Here is a 22,833-nt window from a genome sequence, read left to right on the forward strand (position 1 = left end):
CTATTATTTTCGAGCTTCCGCCTAAATGTCTTCGCAGACGTGACAAGCTTCTAGTTAGTCAGTGGTTTACAGCAAGCTCCACTTAGCTAAAGTTTCGGGTTTGTAGAGAAATAATTTCCAGTCTGTATCTTCAGAATTATGTTGCTTCAGCGACATGTGAACATTTTCGTGTTTTTCTATGTTGAGAGAGGAGAAGACAGTGGCAGTGCCAAAAAGATGGAAAAGTAGTAAATACTGAAAATAGTAGTCAGTGGTTATTTTATAGAGAGAGCGAAGGAGACTATGACGGTGTGAGAGAAACGGAGGGACATGTGGCAGTGAAACATAGTTGGCAATGACAAGACAGTACTAGGGAAAGAATTAAGGAGGCAGTGCTGGTGGGAGGGGGGAGGAGAAATAAAGAGAAAGAGAAAGTGGAAGTGCGTGAGAGCTGATGATAATGAGTGTGACAACGAGGAAGAGAGAGATATCGACAATGAGAAGAGACTGCAGCATTAAGAGGAAAGGAATGAGATACTGGAAGTAAGAGAGAGCAAGAGGGAGACAGTGACAGTGAGAGGAGACTGTAACAGTAAGACAGTGGAGACGAATAACAGAGAGATACAAAAAGATAATGACAGTGAGTTGGACACAATGAGTAAGTGAGAAAGGGCAACTGAGAGTGGACGGGTATGAGCGACTTACAGTGATGGACTAGTGGGGTGTGAGTGAGTTACAGATAGGGGAACATGTGGGGGTTTGAGGTGAGTGGCATTTTATAAATAGCGCGAAAATGTTGGCATGCCATTTTTGGAAATTTTTTTAAAGATGCTAAGGAAGGTGGAAGGAGGCAGCTAGTATCCCACTTTTTAGTCACAGTCTTTTAAATAAACAGGAACCTATCCCTATATTTTGTGCCCCGATAAGGGCATTTTTCCGCTGCTTTATGAATAGCACACAAATCTATGAAGCATTGCTTCCGGCATTGCAAAAAGGCTCTCCAGTATGCGGTAGTTCAAGCGTACATGTTTTAGTAGATGCATTTAAGCTGTTTTCCCATACATTCTCATTTTGGGAAACATAGAGAAGGATCTGGAATGGATTTGAAGCTTCTGTGAAATGAGGTATTATCGAAATAATAAGGAATGATATTTTAATGTGTTATCAGGGTGGCTGACCTATTAAATTTTTAGGTAAGCAATCAGGTCAGCCATACTTTCCTGAATTGTGGCTTCAGGTATGCAGAAAATTTTCTGGAGGACCAGTTCACCAAGTACAGTGTTGAACTATATGCTGAGCTTAAATGAATCATTGCTCAGTAATTGTGCACATATAAGATTATGTCATTTACTTGGACTAAAACAGACCTCTTTTTGGATTACGCCATTAGAATGTAAGACATGATGTGTAATAGAAAAAACAATTTTATGTACAGGAGTGTAAACGTGATACATAGACTTTCAGTTCCCTTTTAGAAGGTCATTTTCTCCTGTCTCCGTACACTAATGGAACAAAGTTCAGGTTTGATAGTACTGGTTCGAAGTGCCCTCCACCATGCACTTTACAAAAATTTCCAGATAATTCGTTAACTGTGTACTGCACACTGTTGTAGATCGCACTACGTGCGTTTCTGCAGTTAAATTGCACGAAGACTTGTATATCAGTTGCTCATTTTCTTGGATAATGAAACTTTTGTTCTATGGAGCACGCCAGAAATTTTAACAACTCACAGGCGCTGCAGACATGAAGCAGATGAACTTCCATTTGACAGTGAAATAGTTTCCAGAGATAAGGAGATGAATCCGTGAGTATGTAGGTGTGGGTATGTGCGCCAGAAGCGGATGGGTCGAGCGGACGGGAGCAATAAATCTATGTTAAGCGGGCACTCTGGGTTATTAATTATGCTAATTAAGCTGACGGCCCTGCTGCTGCATGTTTATTCGTATTACAGACGACCCCGTTAAGTGCCAGCCTTGCTCATTTCTGCTAAAGGGTGGAGAGCGAGCGGGTTCTATATCAAGAAAGAAGAAGGGATTGATATAGAGATCGTTTTATTAAATACTCATATTTTCTGGGTAAAGATAAGAAGATTCCCTGTAAATTATATTAGGTAACGCTCCGTCCATCTACGAATGCTCTCGGTACAGAGCGGCTGAACTACGTTAAGTAGGAAAGCTTTTAATGGTAGTGAACAGAACGCCAAAAGAAGGAGCCATTTTCTCTTCTTAAAACTTTTGTGGAAAGTAGTACGGCTTACGTCAGAACAAAGATTAATCCGTTCATTACGCTAAGTAACACAGAATATTAAATTTCGCTTATTGACTCGATCTATTCCCTTTTTGTAGAACTGCTCTACATTACCGACTTTTCGTTTACGTTGCACATTTTCGCTACTAAGGACACCTGCTTCTATCTTCTGTTTGAGAATGAACTTACAAACTGAATGCAAAAGTTTCAGTCGATTCCATTATGAAAAATTTAAAGTAAAACGGACGCCTAATATATTCATCTATATTGTGAAAATAAATTGCACGCATGTTGAAAAAAATGTAAATTAAAAACGAAATTGTATTCAGAATGAGTATAAAACACACAACACCGAAAATACCAGAAAAATCAGAATTTACCGTAACGGGACACTGTGTAGGCACATAATAATGCGAAACCAAAATCGAAATTAATATATTTCCAAGGCGCTCCACTTAACAATGATCGGTTCACTGGATGATAAGTTAATTTAATATACTAAATAAAGGAAACCAAAAACTTAGTGGTTGCTGTTATTTTCTACTAGTTTGTAATGGAGATCGTCCATAAACAACCAACTATCACTGACGATACAGACATAGAAAAGTTACATCTATTTCGGTTTCCTCAAAAGAATGAATTCGAATCTTCTGTTATATTATTCACTTGTGCTTTTCAGCCTACATTGTTTAAAGTAATTGGATGCTTTAATGAGACATAGTTCATTGGGTAAAAAAGGCTTCCACTCTGCCCTGATGCACATAACGAAGTAGGTACAGTAACATCTATGTATGTTTTAAATTCCCACTTCGTGTTTATTGTCGCTATACGGAGGCCAATATCAGGAAATACCGTAGGGATTTTCTTACGTTTTTACTGACAGACCGACTGATTCATGAGGTTCAAAAATGGTTCAAATGGCTCTGAGCACTATGGGACTTAACATCTATGGTCATCAGTCCCCTAGAACTTAGAACTACTTACACCTAACTAACCTAAGGACATCACACAACACACAGTCATCACGAGGCAGAGAAAATCCCTGACCCCGCCGGGAATCGAACCCGGGAACCCGGGCGTGGGAAACGGATTCAGGAGGAAGCTGTGTATGTAACTGCTGTGTGTATGGCAAGAAGTACACTGCAATAGCCAGAAAAGCTTCCACCATACAGGTACATTTCTCACCAGGCACCTTCTCAGGCCTGAGCAGCTGCCACCAGATGGCGCTCGCCAACAGGAACTACTTTCTACTTCCCCGCCACATCCATCGGCCCGGGGTATTCGTCTAGTGATACTATTGCCAGCTGCTAGATAGAGTGCTGTCAACTGTGGACTACTTCGCTTCAGCCTAGTACTGACGCGGATGGAGATCGGTCTGTAAGTAGGCACAAAAGAAGGTTCGCCCTCAAAACTTTCTCAGTTCCTGCAGTTCACCTAGTTCCTACAGCACAGCAATTATGCTACGGAGCATAGATCCGCAAGTTCCTTTCAGAAGATTACAGTTCCTGCTTAACAGTCTATATTTAGAGAGTAATAGAAACAGTCAACTATGAGTGTCTGCGTAGTATTTTCAGCCATAGTGACAATATAATACACTCCTGGAAATGGAAAAAAGAACACATTGACACCGGTGTGTCAGACCCACCATACTTGCTCCGGACACTGCGAGAGGGCTGTACAAGCAATGATCACACGCACCGCACAGCGGACACACCAGGAACCGCGGTGTTGGCCGTCGAATGGCGCTAGCTGCGCAGCATTTGTGCACCGCCGCCGTCAGTGTCAGCCAGTTTGCCGTGGCATACGGAGCTCCATCGCAGTCTTTAACACTGGTAGCATGCCGCGACAGCGTGGACGTGAACTGTATGTGCAGTTGACGGACTTTGAGCGAGGGCGTATAGTGGGCATGCGGGAGGCCGGGTGGACGTACCGCCGAATTGCTCAACACGTGGGGCGTGAGGTCTCCACAGTACATCGATGTTGTCGCCAGTGGTCGGTGGAAGGTGCACGTGCCCGTCGACCTGGGACCGGACCGCAGCGACGCACGGATGCACGCCAAGACCGTAGGATCCTACGCAGTGCCGTAGGGGACCGCATCGCCACTTCCCAGCAAATTAGGGACACTGTTGCACCTGGGGTATCGGCGAGGACCATTCGCAACCGTCTCCATGAAGCTGGGCTACGGTCCCGCACACCGTTAGGCCGTCTTCCGCTCACGCCCCAACATCGTGCAGCCCGCCTCCAGTGGTGTCGCGACATGCGTGAATGGAGGGACGAATGGAGACGTGTCCTCTTCAGCGATGAGAGTCGCTTCTGCTTTGGTGCCAATGATGGTCGTATGCGTGTTTGGCGCCGTGCAGGTGAGCGCCACAATCAGGACTGCATACGACCGAGGCACACAGGGCCAACACCCGGCATCATGGTGTGGGGAGCGATCTCCTACACTGGTGATTGTCGAGGGGACACTGAATAGTGCACGGTACATCCAAACCGTCATCGAACCCATCGTTCTACCATTCCTAGACCGGCAAGGGAACTTGCTGTTCCAACAGGACAATGCACGTCCGCATGTATCCCGTGCCACCCAACGTGCTCTAGAAGGTGTAAGTCAACTACCCTGGCCAGCAAGATCTCCGGATCTGTCCCCCATTGAGCATGTTTGGGACTGGATGAAGCGTCTTCTCACGCGGTCTGCACGTCCAGCACGAACGCTGGTCCAACTGAGGCGCCAGGTGGAAATGGCATGGCAAGCCGTTCCACAGGACTACATCCAGCATCTCTATGATCGTCTCCATGGGAGAATAGCAGCCTGCATTGCTGCGAAAGGTGGATATACACTGTACTAGTGCCGACATTGTGCATGCTCTGTTGCCTGTGTCTATGTGCCTGTGGTTCTGTCAGTGTGATCATGTGATGTATCTGACCCCAGGAATGTGTCAATAAAGTTTCCCCTTCCTGGGACAATGAATTCACGGTGTTCTTATTTCAATTTCCAGGAGTGTAGACAGCAGTGGATGTTTGTGCTGAATTGATAGTTACAACACCTCAATAATAATTTATTGCCACTATGCTAGGCAAGTTGTCTAGCTGCAGATACTTAGTGCTATCCTGTGCGAATCCAGGGCAAGTCACTAGTATGCTATAATTCTTGTATAGAAGACTGCTGACATAAGATAACAATTTTCGCAGCGCTGGAATAGCTTGGAAGTCATAGTTTCCAATTACCCAGTATACCGACACAGGGTGAGGGTCGCGTTGTAATCATGAGGGTGAGAAAAGAGTGGTCGAGTGCACACTCTGAAATGTCAGTGATACAGCATAATCTGTCCTAACCTCTATTGATCGAACAGAGTTTACAAATGTATAACTGTCTTCAGAGCTGCTATTGGTGGCCAAGCACACTTGTCATGAAAGAATACTGATGCATCGTCGCCGCAGGTCAAGTGTAACGGCTGCGTGCGGTGCTGGTGACAGCAGCTGGGCGAGGAAGACGTGGCCTGCTCAGACGTACTGCCACCTCAGCGTTCTGGAAGACAGCTCAGGGCGCACTCAGGAGCAGACTGCTGTCTCTGGTCCAAGACGCCAGTTGTTATGAAGGCTCAGCCGTTGTCACCCACCAGGTATCGACCAAGACTGCAGCAAATGCTCACGAGTTAACGAGGAGGCTGCGCGGACGTGCCTCGCCTGGTTGGTATGAAGACGGTAGTTTGAAGATCATCTGTGATAACCAGGTAGTGGAAGAGGGCTGACTGTTCACCAGTCTTCTCATCCGTGGTGTCCCAGTGGGCACCAGTGGCTGACCACAGTTCTGATCTCCATCAGTTGGCTGCCTCTAGGTTTTGAAGTCAGCAATCTGGTCGTCATCAATCAGCATGTCGTGGTTTCAGTGAAACTCAACAGACTGTCCATCTCCCTGATTCTGATGACACGGATAGAAAGGCAGCGTGATAGAACGTGTTCTTCAGCTCCGAAAGCCTCTCTATTTAACGGGTCGAGCCTGCGCCTATGACGTAACGGTTCTGGTTGTATGAGAGCATTCGTCCCCGTTTATCGGACCCGTCAGCGCTCCTTGCTTGCCGTGTTCGTTTTAATACTGATTCTGGGTCGCTGAGCTCGGTTTTTTCTGTCTTTATTTGACTATGTAGCGGCTCTCGGTCTGTGAAGTTACATGGTGTTACTTCATAATACCTTCTTAAGTAGCACAGCGGTGCTTGCATTTTTTTGTCTGCCTTGTTCTGAGGTCTGTTGCATCTGCTGTACACGGTGTTGAGATAATGACTAACACACCAGCCCAGTGCTAAAGTACTGTGTTCTGAGCTCATCCGTAAGAACTTTAACAAAATTTTAAGCCTACCCAGTAAAGTTATAAAATTATTCTGCTGTGCAACGGCAGTCACTGGTCACTGCAAATGGTAGCCGCAGCTCTGGAACTTAACAATGTAGAATAGGCTATTGGCGGATTTCTGAAAATCATTTTTGTCCCAGAATGAGATTTTCACTTGCGGCGGAGTGTGCGCTGATATGAAACTTCCTGGCAGATTAAAACTGTGTGCCGGACCGAGACTCGAACTCGGGACCTTTGCAAAGGTCCCGAGTTCGAGTCTCGGTCCGGCACACAGTTTTAATCTTCCAGGAAGTTTCACATAATTTTTGTGCTGCTGTGGTATTGAAACGACCGCTAAGGTAGCTGGCCGGCCTGAAATACACTTTAAAAGTGAACCCCAGTTATACACAGCAAGATGTGACTCTGGACCACATGCTGCTCATGCGTGCAGCTGATATCCAAACCTTACAGCATGACTCCACCATATATGTTGTTCGGGGAGGCGTATTGTTATCCGTGTAAAGGAAACGACAATTAACGGGACTAATATACGTCAGAATCAACTATCAGAGGAGCAGAATTAAAAATACCATGTGAACCAGATTTAAAATTTTCCATATACTGATTTCAGCAAACGCCTGAAGGTTCTTATGAGAAGATCGATGGCTATTTTCTGCTTTATTTTTGCCCAATGTAAACTTCAGTGACTATCCTAATGATTGTGACCGACCGAGGTGGCGCAGTAGTTAGCATACTGGACTCGCATTCGGGAGGACGACGGTTCAATCCCGCGTCGGGCCATCCTCATTTAGGTTTTCCATGATTACCCTAAATCGCTCCAGGCAAATGCCGGGATGGTTCCTTCAAAAGGGCGCGGCCGACTACCTTCCCCGTCCTTCCCTAATCCGATGAAACAGATGACCTAGCTGTTTGGTCTCATCTCCCAAATAACCCATCCCAACCAAACCCTAAAAATAGTGTCTTCGACGGAACGTTAAACGTTAATTTTCCTTCTTGATTTATTTGTGCTTATTCCGTCGAACTGAGCAATAACCCTCTTGGATAATATGGAGGCATGTATGTCCTTCAGTGCTGATTCCTGCCCGCACTATCGTTCCACTGTGTCCGACTACTGTTGGAGGTTTCAAGTTCTACAATCTCTCCATATATAAATTCATTAGTTATCAAGGTTAAATTTTATCACACCTAGTGACAGAACAAAAGGTAAAACGCGGTATGCCCCTACTGGCGATAACCAGCACCAAAGGTCTGCAGGCGCTATGGAGTCGACCATGGTCCTCATACACGGAGAGGCTGAACTGCAGTGACAAAAGTCATGGGATAGCGATACGCACCTACAGATGATGACAGTATCGCGTGCACAACGTATAAAAGGGCAGTTAATTGGCAGAGCTGTCATTTGCATCCAGGTGATCATGTGAAATGGTTTCCGACACGTTTATGGCCGGACGATGGGAATTAACAGTCATTGAACCAGAAATTGTAATTGGAGCTAGACGCACAGGACATTCTATTTCGGAAATCGTTAGGGAATTCAATATCCCGAGATGCACACTATCGTGAGCGTGCCGAGAAACCAAATTTCAGGCATTACCTCTCACCACGTACAACGCAGAAGTCGACGGCTTTCACTTAACGATCGAGAGCAGCGGCGTTTGCGTAGAGCATTCGGTCCTAACAAACAAGCTACAATGCGTGAAATAACCGTAGAAATCAATATGGGAACTACGAAGAGCGTCTCAGTTAGGACAGTTCGGCGAAATTTGGCGTTATTGGACTATGGCAGCAGACGACTGACCCGAGTGCCTCTGTTAACAGCACGACATCGCCGGCAGTGCCTCTCCTGGTCTAGTGACCATATCGGGTAGACTCTAGACGACTGAAAAACCGTAGCCTGATCAGATGAGTCCTTATTCCAGTTGGGAAGAGCTGATGGCAGGTTTAGAGTCTGTCGCAGACCCACCGAAACCATGTACTCTAGTCGCCAAAAAGGCACTGTGCAAGCTGGTGGTGGCTCGACAATGGTGTGGGCTGTGTATGCATTGAATAGATTGGGTCCTCTGGTCCAACTGAACTGATCATTGAGTGGAAATGGTTATGTTCAGCTACTTGGAGACCAGTTGTTACCATTCATGGACATCATGTTCCCAAACAACGACGGAATTTTTTATGGATGACAACGCGCCTTGTCACCAGGATCAGCTGTTCGCGATTGGTTTGAAGAACATTCTCGAGAGTTCGAGGGATTGATTTGACCACCCAGATCTCCCGATATGAATTCCATCGAACATTTATAGGGCATAATCTAGGGCTCAGTTCGTGCACAAAATCCTGCACCGACAACACTTTCGCGATTACTTACGGCTAAAGAAGCAGCATGGCTCAATATTTCTGCAGGGGACTTCCAGCGACTTGTTGAGACCATGCCACGTCGAGCTGCTGAACTCCGCCGGACAAAAAGAGGTCCGCCACGATATCAAGAGATATCCAACGACTTTTGTCATCTCAGTGTAAGTGTTCATGTAGCTGTCTGTCGCCTCCAATACACCTGATGACTGGAAAGGTGTATCGTGGACTAGGGAAAAATCGTTCTATGGTTTCATATCTGTATCCATAGCTACATCTACATAAATAGTCTGCAGTTTGCACTTACGTAGCAGGTAGAGAGTTCATCGAAACATTTTCACACTATTTCTTTACTGATCCACTCTCGAACAGTCGAGGGTAAAACGAAAACTTAAATCTCCCGTTCGGGCTCTGGTTTCTCTTATTTTATTAGTACGATCATTAATCGCTATGTAGGTGGGCGTCAACAAAATATTTATACGTTCGGAGGAGATACGCCTTTGTTTTAATGATTGCCTCCCCAGCTAACGTATCACATTGGTGACACTCCACTATTTCGCAATTGCACAAAACGAGCTGGCCTTCTTTGAACTTCTTCGATGTCCTCCGTCAATCCTATCTGGTGAGGACCCTATATCGCAAAGTAATAGTCTTGCAGAGAAAGATCAAGCGTAGTGTAGACAGTCTCTCTAGAGAATTTGTTGCACCTTGTATATATTCTCCTAGTAAAGCGCAGTCGTTGGTTCGCCTTTCGCAAACATTATCTGTGTGATCATTCCAGTTTAAGTTGTTCGTAACTGTTATCCCTAGGTATTTAGCTGACCTCACAGACTTTAAATTTGTTAAATTTATAGTATAGCCTAAATTTAACGAAATTCTTTTAGTACTCACAATTTTCCTTATTAAGGGTCCATTGGCACTTTTCTCATTATGAAGATGTCTTGTCTATATGATTTTGTAATTGTTTTTGATCTTCTGGTGACTTTACTAGACGGTAAATTACAACTTCATCTGAAAACAACCCAAGAAGACTGCTCGGATCGTCTCCTAAATCATTTATATAGATTAGGACCAGCAGAGGGCTTATAACACTTCCTTGGGAAACGCCGGGTATCACTTCTGTGTTACTCGTTGACTTTCCGTCAGTTTCTACAAACTGTGACTTTACTGACAGAAAATTACTCATCCAGTCGCACAACTGAGACGATACTCCATAGCCAGGCAATTTGATTAGAAGCACCTTGTGAGGACCAGTGTCAAAAGCATTCTGGAAATCCAGAAATACGGAGTCAATTTGAGATTCCCTGTCGATAGCATTAATTACTGGATGAGAATAAAGAGCCAGTTGTGTTTCGAAAGAACAATATTTTGTGAATCCGTGCTGGCTGTTTGTCGATAGATCGCTTTCTTCGATAAGTTCAAAAGTTTTGTATACAGTACATGTTCCCGAATCCTACTGCAGATCGGTGCCAGTGATATGTGTCTGTAATTCAGCAGATTGCTACTATTTCCTTTCTTCACTGCTGGTGTGACCTGTGCAACTTTTCGGTATTCAGGTGCGGATCTTTTGTCGAGAGAGCGATTGTATATTATTGATAGGTATGGAGATATCATATCAGCATACCCTCAAAGGAAAGTAACTGGCATATAGTCTGGACCGGAAGACGTACTTTAATTAAGTGCTTTGAGTTACTTCGCTAGACCGAGGTTGTCTGCATCTAAGTTGCTCATGCGGGTAGCAGTTCTTTGTTCCAATTCTGGAGTATTTATTTCTGAAAACCGTTATTAGTAACTCCACTTTAGCGGCACTGTCATCGGTAATATTTCCACCGCAGTCGTTCACTAAAGGTATTGCTGCTGGTGTACTTTATATACGATCAAAATCTCTTTTTCTGCACTCTTTTAAATTGGGAATGATTTTTTTCGTTCATATTTGAATCTGAAACTAAAACAGATTTGTAAAATACGGTTAAGTGTGCCAGAAATTGCAATTGTGTCTCAGATACAGGGTGTCTAGAAAAGGGCTCCCTGATTTTAAAATTAAATATCTCGAAAAAAAAGATCGATAGAGGAATCCAGTAAACAGCATGTTTATTGTGAAAGCCGTAAGAAGTTTATACAGCAGTTTGAGATAATAGTTACAAAACTGCTAACATATGGCGCTGTACGCTGTACAGCTCATATCAGCATACATAAGTGAAATAATCGTATGAAAACAATCTTTGCAAACAATCACATCACAATGTTTTCAAAATGTTCACCATTGGCACTACAGAGGTGGCGCAAACGAAGAATGAAATTCGTCATCACATTTCGTAGTGTCTCAACCGAAATGGATTCACATGCCACAGAGATCGCCGATTCAAGCTCGTCCAGCGTGGCGGGATGCTTAGGGTAGACCATGACTTTCACTGTGCCCCACAAAAAAAAGTCACAGGGAGTCAAATACGGCGAATATGGAGACCAATCCATGCCTGCACCAGTAAATTTGAGATATTCCAAAGCAATGACTCGATTCCCGAAGTATTCCTCAAGAAAGCGAAACACTTGTTCGGTCCGATGTGGTCGGGCTCCATCTTGCATAAACCATTCAGTAGTTGGTCGATTCTCTAACGCTTGCTGTGTGGCGACAAATTGTTCCAAAATTGCAACGTAACGTGCACCAGTGACCGTTTCTCGAATGAAAAAAGGGCCAATAATGCCTCTGCTGCATACTGCAGCCCACACAGTAACTTTAGGAGAATACAGGGGTTTCGCTTCACACCAATATGCCTTTTCGGAACCCCAAAAGCGCCAGTTCTGCTTATTCACGTATCCATTCAGGTGGAAGTGTGCTTCATCTGTAAACCAGATGCAGCCAACATCAAATCCTTTACTATCAATCATTGTGAGCATCTGATTAGCAAAGGCAACCCTTTGTTGCACAGCTCGTACGGGTATGGCCTGGTGCGTTTGAATTTTGAATGGAAACATGTGTAGGCTCTTTCTCAGTATTTTCTGCGTGCTGGAACGCTTCAAACCAGTCTCAGATGCAACTCTACGGACGGATGACATTGGATTTCGCTGAATAATTCCAGAAACTGTGGCGATATTTTCAGGTGTAACTGCGGTTTGCTTGCGGCCAACATGCCTCACTAGATCATCAGTTACGCTGCCTGTTCGTTGAAATTTTGCGAAGAGCGTACGAATGGTTTTCGCATCGGGTCCTTTTGGAACATTAAATCGTGCTTGAAAATTTCGCCTTGTTGCCGTAGGACTCTCTTCTAACCTGTGGTACTCTAGCACCAGAAAAACGCGTTGTTCAATGGAGTACATGGTTTTAATCTTTTCCTTCGGTACGCTAACCTCCTTTCACGTTTCAATAGTGGAACTGATCGCTCTGGACTTCGGATCACTATTTATACTAGGCATTACGTATGGCGATTACAGCGCCATCTGTTAGCAGCTTTTGTAACTATTATTTCAAACTGCTGTATAAACTTCTTACAGCTTTCACAATAAACATACCGTTTACTGCATTCCTCTATCGATATTTGTTTTCGAGATATTTAATTTTGAAATCAGGGAGTCCTTTTCTGGACACCCTGTACGTTTGATGTTAATACCTTATAAAGTAGGATTTATCCAAATTTGACCTTTCAGCGTAGAATACTTCTGAGGCAGGGACAGAGGACTAACAATCATTAACAGTTTTCCTCCAGTAGCACATTTGGCGCCCATATTTGGGAAGTATGGATGCCATGTTATGTGACGTTTAGTGCTAAATGTGACTTTTACATGGTAAGATTTCCAGTCTATCATGTAGGTGATCTGACGACTGTAATGGAGTGTTTTCCGTCGTAGACGTATTATGCATCAGTACATATTTGTAATCAGTATTCTCTACACCCACGCATGCAAAATACGAATGAACTATCTCAAACTGATAGACGTGGGACAGTGAATAAGACACTGACCCGTATTCTGGAGAAGCGAGATTAAAATCTCTATACGATCTTGCTGAACCAGAAAATCACATGGCCGATTTTCTTCACTATCCTTTCGTAATCCGAACTTGTACTCCGTCTATAATGACTGCGCTCTTGACGGGACGTTAACCTCGAATCTTCCTTCCTTCTTCTTGATCTAGGTTTTCAATGGTTTCCTTAATGGTTGTGGGGAAAATATCGTGATTATTCGCTAAACAAGGCCTCCACCGATTCCAATCCCCCTCCCTTTCCAGTAAAAAGTTGTGACTTAAGAGTTGACGGAAGGTTAAACTTAAATTTCGTCCGTTCCATTGCCTTAATTACTGTGCAAGCTCGCTCAATTGCAACGTATAACTACCTATATGAGTGCACAACTCAATTTTTTTACATTGTCAGATAGTAAACGTATTACATTAGTGTCTCTGAAGGCGAGGAACGAAATTAAAACACATTATCGGCCTTAACAGTCTCTGTAGGTTACTCGAATCTTCAAGATCCGCCGGTGCCTTGTGTGGAGAATTCGTTTACGCATAAATCCAATGTCTGATAGGAAATATGAGAAGCTGAAGGTAATTATTTTCATTCACCAACGTGAAAAGTATCAAAACACAAAAGCAAGTGTAAATTAAAGTCTACGAGTAATTCTATTCCACGTATTGTTATCCTCGCGGCTTTCAGACACTGACAACAGGTGAGAGAATAGCAGCTTCCAATTACTCTTTGCCTTCAGTTGTATATTTTCTCGCATTGGAGATCAGCGCTGGATCTTCTATAAATTCATTTGATATCTGCTTAGGACGGATGGCTTTAAATAGCAGCATAGTTATGCTCATCTGGAAAGTGGATAAGGGAAGGCTGATTTGTATATTTGCAAGCTAATGCTTCTGAATGGTTAAAAAAAAAAAAAAACTGCCTTCGTTGGAGTCTCAAACAAAAATGGCAATGTTTTAGGATTTAACATCTATAAAGTGCTTTTTTCGCGTCGATTTGTGTTCACTATGTGAAAAATTTGCACGCAGAAACGTTGGACTATTCGTAAAAAAAATTTCCGTGAAGTGAGGCAGAGGAGAGGAGGAGATTAGTGTTTAACGTCCCGTCGACAACGAGGTCATTAGAGACGGAGCGCAAGCTCGGATGAGGGAAGGAAGTCGGCCGGGCCCTTTCGAAGGAACCATCCCGGCATTTGCCTGAAGCGATTTAGGGAAATCACGGAAAACCTAAATTAGGATGGCCGGAGACGGGATTGAACCGTCGTCCTCCCGAATGCGAGTCCAGTGTGCTAACCACTGCGCCACCTCGCTCGGTGAGGCAGAGGAGATGCAAGAGTTCTGGATAGAAATCGTTTTGTTGCAAGGCAGTGTTGCACTTTAGTGTCCGTGATATTGACGATCTTGAAACTGTGTGAGAAAAAGAGGTCACCATTAAGAGAATTTTGCAACAAGAACAAAAAGAAAATTTTGACTGTACAGATAAAATTTCAGTAATTAAATATGTAAGTGATTATTGTCTTCTTCAACCAGTAACTCCACATTATCTTCAAAATGTGGCAGTTCAAAGTACTATATGCATTCCATAAATTGTTTCTGATGTGATTTATCGTAAATAGACTGTTTCCAGCTGACTCTGAAAAACAAGATTCAAGAAAAAAGTTTATCTTCTAAGAATATTGGGAATGAAGGGAAACAGCGCATGTTGTTATGGTATGAAACTCGACTACAATAGTTGCAGGACCACATCGAACGGATAGAATGCATATCGAGTGTTAGCAAATAGCATACCACATGTCCTGCTCATATAGGTCAATGCGTTTGCGAAAGTAGCTGTACTGCCATTACCTTCCCTATTGTGTTAGTTTGATGCACGGCTCTTAAAAGGTGTTCACCAAATACTCGAGATAGATAACGCTGACCAAACTGCCACAGATTATTGTAATAGGTGACTTGTACCTTCTTCAGTGCTTGTTACAGGGGCACTATGAATAATATTGGAATATTGCTTTACAATATTAATGAAATGTGTTCCTTTCTACCGATGTCCCTTAGTTTGCATATGATACCCAGCTCTGATGGTGTAAAGCTCATATTCATTACACCAAACATTGCGAAATCATCAGCAGTCAATGTCTCGGTTGTGAAAAAACACCCAAAAGCCGTCCCTTGTACTCTGATGGTAACTACTGCCAGTGACAATGTGCGGCAGAGAGCGTTGATATGGAGAGTCCAACGCCTATAACTTGATGACAGATGGAGAAATAATGGCAATGATGGCGTCAGTCACAGTAAAGCAGCACTATCCATTATGTAATCGGACATGGGCGAATGGAACCTTCATCACGTCTGCGAACACCTCCATCTGTCTATTAGATCAAACATGTCTACTGCGTTTCTGACAGTTGTACTACTCGATCATTCCGGCTCATGCATTTACTGCGTTTCTGACAGTTGTACTACTCGATCATTCTGGCTCATGCAGACCAACATGAAGTTTTGCAAATTCCGCGAGGTACTGGTACTACTGCGTAACCGCGGCTAGAAGCATTACCTGTTTCCCAGAGCTGACTAACTGTCTTACGTGCTGCACATGCGCTTTCTATGGTTGCAATATTAGGGAACTATGGTTAGAATTTAACGTCTTGTTGACGACAAAACCAGTACAAAAACCATTATAACAGTAGCTCATGTGCGTACCTGAAAAGCTGTGGCCTCGTCAAAGACGTCGAAGAAACTAACCCGTCAAAATAACCTTACGTAAATCAAAGAAGACTAAATCAAGATAGGAATCCATCGTTTTAACCTCCCCGATTCAGAACTGATAAGACAAAATGCATTAACGATACATAAATGCCAAATTAACAAAGTTTATTTTCCTTCCAGCCAGTCACTACCTCTCTCATTTTTCTGATTCTCATTATAACGATCGGTTCATTTTAATAAAATCTAGCAATTTATCCTGTAAATAAACAGTTATTGTAGATTGCATAAAAAGTTTTTGCATTTTGTTTTTCTACACAGTATACTTTTATTTTATTCCTTATGAATGCCATATGATCTTTAAATACTCCGCTTATTGTCTTGTACTCTCTAATACTAATATTCAAATTTAACTCCACCCATTGGCAAGAACGGCCGAAATTATCATTTATCTATCATTATGTGAATAAAAATATGTTCAAAGATTAAATTGTGTTGTACTTCGTGCAAGTTATTTATTATCCTTGTACTACTGGAATATCTATGCAATTTATGATGTTAGTTGAAGTCTGTAGTGTCGTTTTTAAAAACTGTGTAAACAAGATGTGGAAGTTACTTCATTGTGGTGTTAAATGCGAGAGAAAAAAATGAAATTTGCAGGTATACAAAAAGGTTTAACGAAATCATTCATATAATCTTCTGTTAGTGTTGCCACGTTCCCCACAATTTCGCAAATTTTAATTAAGAACACACTATAACTGCCTCAGATACATGTTTCTGCCAAGTTGACATTGTAATGAAGATCCCTCAGTAATAATTGAAACCCTGATGATGAAGCTGTGACTGCGAAAAGTACAGTAACGAAGTGAAAACGCCACTGAAAAGACAATACAAGCTGTACATTATGACACTGTCGCGGTTTTGCTAAGATTAGAGACAGTCGCTACCAAAAAGTTCTGTAAAGTACGTAAATTCTGTGGATGCGATATTTAAAACTCGTTTACACAAGTACTCTTTGACGTTTCAGGCTCTATGAGCTTGTCACCAAGCCAATACAGGTTTACCCACAGCAAAATGTCGGAAATTCGCATTAATGGCAAAAATGTAGATGACTCTCTCTCCGTGTAACCGTTTCTGTACTAATTTAAAATAAATAGCCATGCTCTTAGAGAACATTGTATAATATCATCCACATCCATTCACTACTGAATACAACATATGTTTGAAGAAAGTGAATGCCTCCTGACGTATTTAATTTTGTAGTTTATAAAACATTTTTCTCGGTTTCCATATTAGCTTTCTATGAATTGTATAGAGTTTAGTTCCAGGATCAAACAGCTTTGCCTCACATAATCTCACTGAACCTGATGTAGAAAATAAGGATCAAATAAATAAAGCCCCCCTCATGTTGAAATATTGAATTCGGAAGTAACTTATTGACCAGAACCTGGGGTTTGTGTTGCGTGGCCAGTTTTCTCTTGAACAGTCACGGAAAATATTTAAGAATATTATATGCTGATTCCCTTGATCGGTGTAGTCATTCTCTTACCCTACCTCGTAATAGCAGAACGTATTCAGTGCCATCAGTGACTGTCCCGTTTCTTGCGTTCTATTCACTTCTCTTTTGTTATGGTGAGAGACTGCAGAATTTAGAGCCTATGAACTGGCTGGGAGAAGATAAGAGTTTCCTTAAAAGAAACGAGCAGAATTGTAAATTTGATAGCTAAGTGCTATCTCACGCATTCTGGACGGTTCACGGGGACAGCTATCAGCCGAAGAAAAACACAGCTTTGCTTGAGAGCCAGGTGGCGCTTTCCAGAGGCCAGAGTGAGAACTGTCGTGGCCTAAGTGGCCACACCCCGGAAAAACGTTCTGTTTAAATTTCTAAAACAAGCTTTGCTGTTGGTGCATAGCGTCATTTTCAGCACAGTGTGTGCTTTTCCTTCCGTATTTACGTGGAAGATCTCGTATGTGCAAGCTTCAGAGTCGTAACACGGAGTGGGAGAATTTTTCTGGTTTCCTCCTCACGTCTCTACACTATTGGCTAATAAGAACTAAATCCGCAAGAGTAGGAGTTTGTTTAACTTTATTACTAAAATTTTACTGGACGGAACTCTCAATGTCTGCTTCCATTAGCCAGCGAGTTTCCTTCTCTGACCGAAACAGCGATGTTTCAGAGCGTAAAGATACACTGAGACAACAAGTGATGGGGCAGACATATGCACATATACAGATGACGGTTGTATCACGTTCACAAGTTATAAAGGTTCACTGCACTCGAGAAGCTGTCACTTGTACTCAGCTTATTGATGTGAAAAGATTTCCGACGCGATTATGGCCCCACGACGGGAATTAATAGACTTTGAACGTGGAATGTTAGTTGAAGCTAGACACGTAGGACATTCTGTTTCGGAAATCGTTATGGAATTCAGTAATCCGAGATCAACAGCGTCATGAGTGTGCTGAGAATACCAGATATCATTCATTACCTTTCACCACGGACAACGCACTGGCCGACGGCCTTCATTTAACGGTCGAGAGCAGTGGCGTTTGCATAGAGTTGTCAGTGCAGTGCACGAAATAGCCGTAGAAATCAATGTGGTACGTACGACGAACGTATCCGTTAGGACAGTGCGGCAAAATTTGGCGTTAATAGGCTTGTCAAGCAGATGATCGACGCGAGCGACATTGTTAACAGCACGACATTGCCTGCAGCGCCTCTCCTGTGCACGTGACCAAATCGCTTGGACCTGGACAACTGGAAAACTGTGGCCTGGTCGGACGAGTCCCGATTTCGACCTGATGATAGGGTTCGAGTGTGGCGTAGACCCAACGATGCTATGGATCCGAACTGCCAACTAGGCACTGTGAAAGCTGGTGGTGGCTCAATAATAGTGTGGGCTGTGTTTATATGGAATGGTCCGGGTGCTCTGGTCCAGCTGAACCGATCATTGACGGGAAATGGTAGTCTTCGGCTACTAGGAGGCGATTTGGAGCCAATCATTGGCTTCATGATTCCAAACAACGACGGAATTTTTATGGACGACAATGCGACGTGCCACCGGGCCACAGTTGTTCGTGATTGGTTTGAAGACCATTCTGGACATTCGAGTGAATAATTTGGCCACCCGGATTGTCCGACGTGAATCCCGTTGAATATTTGTGGGACGTAATAGAGAGGTCACTTTGTCCACAAAATCCAGCACCGGCAACATTTTCGCAATTATGGACGGTTATAGAGGCAACACTCTCAACATTTCTGCATGGGAGTCCAACGTAATCTTGAGTCCGTGCCACGCCGAGTTGTTGCACTTTTCTGGGCAAAAGGCGGTCCGCCATGATATTAGGAGGTATCTCATGACTTTTGTCACCTCAGTGTAGAGACCACTTGCTGCTAGGAGGTCATAGAGAAAGCATTTACTGATAGACTTGCTGCTGGGCTACGAGTCTCACTGTTGTATAGAAGGATGTCTCCACTTGAGAGCACTGAGTATAGAGAGAGTTGAAATCAGAATCTCCAGCCACTACTGGCGCCGCCTGCCGTACTCGCATAATTCGAGTTCTGTAAGACTGGCATGCGTTGCACACACCGATGCAGTACGAACACGAAGTCAGTTCACTCCCTTCTGAAGTCAGTTATACAGCTTTAACGTTTCACAGGGAGCTTACGCATTTTGGTGAGCTTCCGGGTGTTTGCACTTATTTTCTGCGTTCTTTCTGTGTCACTGGTCGTACCGGTGAAATAATCTCGTAATTATGCTTCTGTCATGTCTATCCAACTGTGCAAAGTTAGATTTTATGGTTATAATTCCTTATCCAGTTATTAAATGTTCATTCATTTATATCGGTGGGTAACTCATATTTTGATGTTTACGATAAAAGAACTGACTGTCATTGTTGTGGGTTGGCAGGAGAGCCAACACCCGGTTACTAGAGGAAGCCGAAAGGCACGCATTTTAGCGTATGCAGGCTGGCGTGAGGTCTGGAACAGGACAAGGAAATTAGAATTTAGAAAAACGGACGTAGCTGGTGGAATACTTAACTTTAATCCATAAATGGTGAACGTCGCTCTTGACTATACATTATTCACAATATCAATAGTAACTGAACATGGCGCCTTGCTAGGTCGTAGCAAATGACGTAGCTGAAGGCTATGCTAACTATCGTCTCGGCAAATGAGAGCGTATTTTGTCAGTGAACCATCGCTAGCAAAGTCGGTTGTACAACTGGAGCGAGTGCTAGGAAGTCTCTCTAGACCTGCCGTGTGGCGGCGCTCGGTCTGCAATCACTGATAGTGGCGACACGCGGGCCCGACGTATACTAACAGACCGCGGCCGATTTAAAGGCTACCACCTAGCAAGTGTGGCGTCTGGCGGTGACACCACAGTTATAGTGTCCAACTGTTTATGTTATAGATACATGATCCCTCCTCTCTGTAGTACACCTATGTGTGTGGTATGGTATCTATATTTTCATGCTGGACTGAGCCAACCCGGTTAGTATCATTTCAGCAAGACATTTCGCTTTTACGTGACAATATCATTTCCATTAAATTAATCTGCATGATCATATGGGATGATCCTCTTCTCTGTAGGCCACCAGAGATCGGACTATATCATTTATGGATATGGTAAACAGCAAAATTGATACCACACAGTTTAAATTGTCATTTACAGAAAATTCCAAGTATGTCAGGGGAAACGCCAACATGCGGTGTATGCGCCCGCAGAGAGACAGGAGGGGCCGAAGGGTCTACCTCCATCGGGCCGGGGCACCCGACGGGCGAAGACGACATATGGTCCGGAGCGGGCAAGATTTCCATGTCGGAGGACAACTGGTCACGGGAAGCGATCGGCTGCGCGTGACCCAGGGAGGCGCCCGGCGGTTGCAGCGACGCGTTCAGTGCGGGCGTCGCCGGCGGGAGAACAGGCGGCGGCGGCGGCGCGTCGCCATGGGGCAAAATGGAAGGCAGCGTCGGTAACACCTGGGGCAGAGGCGAGCCAGTAGATGGGTCCCAGGGCGCTGACCGGACGGCACCGTCGCTGAAAGCAGACGGGGAGCGGCAGAACCCGTGCGACGACAGAAGCGCAGCTGATTGAGATGCCGACGCACCTCACCAGAGGCCCCCAAAACCAGATACATAGCGCGGCCGAGGCAGCGAAGAATGCGCCCTTGGAGCCAACGCCGTGAACCTCGATAGTGGCGGTAGTAGACAACGTCGCCTGGGGCAAAAGCAGGTGCCTGCCGCTGCACAGGAACCTGATGCAGCGGATGTAGCAAAGACATCAAGATTCGATGAGGGCGACCGTGGAGCAACTCAGCCGGCGAGCCATCATCTCGGGGCTGAGAGCGATACGAGGACAAAAAGAGCAATAACGCGTCCTCCCGAGAATGCGACTCTTTCAATTTCAACATCTGTGACTTGAAAGTCCTGACCAATCGTTCAGCGGCACCGTTGGACTGTGGCGAAAACGGCGCGGACGTCAGATGTTGAATACCATTGGCCTTGCAGAATGACTGAAATTCTGCGGAAATGAATTGTGGGCCATTGTCGGAAACAATAGTCTGTGGAAGACCTTCAATGCAAAAGATAGCAGATAACGCGTGGATGGTGGCAGATGACGTCGTGGAAGACATCTGGACAACAAAAGGAAAATTACTGAATGAATCTACCACAACCAACCATCGAGCATTCCAGAATGGACCAGCAAAATCGATGTGTAAGCGTTGCCAAGGGGAAGGGGCCTTTGGTCATGCAAAGAATTTCAGCGGTGGCGCTGATTGTTGTTCGGCACACACCATGCAAGAAGAGCACATATTCGTAATCGTGGCATCGATTCCGAACCAAGTGCAGTGCTGACGAGCAAGTTGTTTCGTTCTCACTATACCCCAAAGTCCTTGGTGGAGAAGCTGTAAGACAGAGGACTGTAACGAACGTGGGACCACGTCTCTGGACTGATCATTATCAGAACGCAACAGCAAAACACCACGTCGTACAAAAAGTCTCTCCTGGTGAGCAAAAAATCGGTGAACCAACGGATCCCCGATCCGTGACTTTGACAAGGGCCATTGCGTAGCAACAAAACGCAGAACGGTAGCAAGGACAGGGTCAGCAGCTGTGGCTGTAGCTACACGACGAAAATCAATCGGAAACGATCCGACCACGTCATCGGTTTCCGAATCAATGAACATGCAAGCAAGTTCGGAGGAATCGAATGCTCTATCCTCAGCAACAGGCAAACGGGACAACGCATCGGCGTTTCCGTGCTTAGCAGAGGACCGATACAAGATATCGTAGCGGTACTGCGAGAGGAAAATAGACCAGCGAATGAATTTCTGCGCTGTACGTGGAGGTACAGGTTTGGTCGGATGAAAAAGTGATGTCAAAGGTTTGTGGTCTGTGATGATGGTAAAGTGACGACCGTACAAGAAATCATGAAACTTTGTAACACCAAATACGAGAGCCAATGCTTCTTTCTCGATCTGTGAATAATTTCTTTGCGCAGACGAGAGCAATTTGGACGCAAAGGCAATAGGGCGATCGTGCGATCCATTTTTGTGCTCAAGCACAGCACCGATCCCGAAATCCGATGCATCCACCATCAACAAAAGGGGCTTCCGGAGATCGAATGGCGTAAGGCAAGTATTGGATAGCAACGCCGATTTCAAATGGCGAAAGGCGCGTTCGCAGTCCGTCGTCCAGACGAACGGATCACCTTTACGGCGTAAGCGATGAAGCGGAGCTGAAATGGAAGAGGCATGGTGAACATAGCGATGATAATAGTTAATTTTGCCAAGCACACTCTGTAGCTGCTTCAAATTATGCGGCGAAGGCAAGTCTTGTATGGCACGGAGGTGCTCGGGACGGAGATGTATGCCTTGGGCATTGAGTACATGTCCCAGGTAGGGCAAGTCACGAGCAAAAGACACATATTTGTCCTTCCGCAAGCGAAGACCATTCTGTCGTAAGACCTGAAATAATGTTCTGAGGTTGGCGAAATGTTCTTCTTCCGTCTTTCCGGAGATCACAATATCGTCCAGTAGTTTGCTGCAGTAGGGATCGACGCACAAAGAGTTTGTAGATATTGCTGAAACAATGCAGGGGTGGATGCACACCCGAATGGCAGTCGTTTGAATCGATACAAACCAAGATGCGTGTTAACCACCAAAACGCTCTGGGATTCTCCGTCCACCGGTATTAGCAAGTACGCATCTGCTAGGTCCAACTTCGAAAAATATTTACCCGGGCGCAGTTTGT

The sequence above is a fragment of the Schistocerca serialis genome, chromosome 3, assembly GCF_023864345.2.
Source record: "Schistocerca serialis cubense isolate TAMUIC-IGC-003099 chromosome 3, iqSchSeri2.2, whole genome shotgun sequence".
Classification (NCBI taxonomy): domain Eukaryota; kingdom Metazoa; phylum Arthropoda; class Insecta; order Orthoptera; family Acrididae; genus Schistocerca; species Schistocerca serialis.